Genomic DNA, 2317 nt, shown 5'->3' with positions numbered 1-2317 from the left:
CAATCATGAAATATATATATGAGGATATATATATATATATATATATATATATATGGGACCTGATGCCTTAACAACTCATTTGTATTAGTTAGGTAGAGATATAAGCTCTGTTCTTTTCATGAACGCTGCGATCAGCGTCAGCGTCAGAAAAAAACATACTACGACGGAGCCAAACTTGACGGAACCGAAGACTAAAATGGCCGCTACTGAAATTTCTGATACATAAAACCAAGACGCAGCGGCAAGACGCGATAACGAAATCTGATGCTGTAAATATAGGCGACTGTCGCATCACCTTTTTCAGCCGCTGCGGCAATCTGTGATAATCAAAATCACTTACAAAATTGTTCATCTTGTCTTCGTCGACGTTATATTCTTTGCCGCTACCGCTAGTTAGGAGCGGCTATCAAAAGAACACGGCTATTATTGGAAAAGATGTGATCTGTGAAGCTAAAACATTTTTGATACATCATATATGAAAAATGGAACCAACCATACAAACATTTGTATGATCCTAAAATAGTTAAGTGAACAACATTATATAATTATAGGTCCACCGGTTTGTGCAATATGATTTACAAAATGTTTCAAAAAATTTAGTAAAGAAGATAAAAGTTTTCCATGACAAAATTGTTGTGCACATAAGAGAAATTAACTTCGACGGAAGTAAGAGAAAAAATATAATTGAGAAAAATACCCATTTAGAATATCTATATTGATTGTGTGAAAATTATAATTTCAATCACTTAACCCGTATTTATACTAGCCTCTTTTTCTTTAGGAAAACATTTTTATTTTACTAAAGATAATTTTCATAATCCAAAAGGCATATTGTACTAAACGAATGTGATCTTTCAATGGTACACAGAGATTTAAGTCACTTCCACAAACAATAAAAGAATATCTGAATCTCAAAGCGCCTTCATAACATCCTAATTGTGCTTGACCTAATGCACTCGTTAAAATCAAAGAAACGAGTTTCACATAATGATATGGTGATAAAGACATGCATCACTAAAGAATGAGTTTTTTTAGAATTAACATTAAGAACCTTCAGTTTCAATGGACATTTGAACAAATAGATTATGAAAACTGTGAAGTCTATAGAATATCGAGTTATTATATATGGAAATGTACAAGAAGGTATAAGGCCACAAAGGGTCTCTGACAGGTTAGCCCTTATCTTTGTACCTCCATATAATAAGTGCAAATGTTTTGATTAATCTAATTGCAGATAACATTTGGTCTGAAAAAGGAAATTAAATGGTTATGGATTCTCTCCTATCTCATGACTCCTCTTTGCAGACGATTCTATTTTTTTTCAAGCAAACACTAGGAATAGCAGAGAAACTGAAGAAATTCTCAAAGAACATGAGCTTGCATCAGATCAAAAATTAATCCATCCAGATCCATAATCACTATCGGCTCAAATACACATGATGCTACAACTACAACTTAAAGACATTTTGAATATTCCAAATCATGGAATAGATATCATGGACGAGATGATAAATAGATAGGGCTATTGAAACAATTTGAACATAAAGAAAGAAATTTTTGAAAACGTTTTTAAACAAGGTTTGTCAACTAAAATCAAACTGGAGCACAAAGTTTATGTCATATACTAGAAAAACGGACACTTACTAAATCAGTGAGGGTTTCAATGCCAGTTTTTTTCAGTGTCTTGCTTTAAATTACAAAAAAAAAAATAGTGCATGAAATAACATATATTTTAATGCATTTTTTTTTTGGTGGGAAACCGGATAGCATAACAAAAGTATATCACAGATTGCATGAAAAAAACTGCAATATTCTAAGGCTTTGAAATGGTAACACTTTAAACCGCACTACACTGCGGTTAATATTAACAAAAATCTCTACACATATAGATGTATTTATACGTTTTTATTACTATTATAAAAGTACCACAGCTAACATGTTACCATTCAGACCCTGAAGGAAAAAGATTTAGGTTTTAAGGATTCATAAAGTTGTAATGATTCTGTTTTGGCTAAACCAGTATTAGGACTTCACAAACACATGAACTCTTTATTTTCACTACAAATGAAAGATTGATATAACAAATACACAATTATATTGAACTCACGAATCAACCGTATGAACGAAGTTACATTGTTATTGCTTTCATCATCTTAAGAAAGGATTATGCACCATAATTGGTGATGGAGAAACAACAAAAGACAATTGGATAGAAAGCAATCCCCCCTATCAGCTATATGCCATCAAATAGTCAATGATATATTAGTTAGAGACTTGATTACCTCCACAAGTAGTAGCCAACAATGGAATACCAATC

The sequence above is a fragment of the Brassica oleracea genome, chromosome C7, assembly GCF_000695525.1.
Source record: "Brassica oleracea var. oleracea cultivar TO1000 chromosome C7, BOL, whole genome shotgun sequence".
NCBI classification, from domain to species: Eukaryota; Viridiplantae; Streptophyta; class Magnoliopsida; order Brassicales; family Brassicaceae; genus Brassica; species Brassica oleracea.
The sequence above is the reverse complement of the archived record's forward strand: the minus strand, read 5'-3'. Positions refer to the sequence as shown.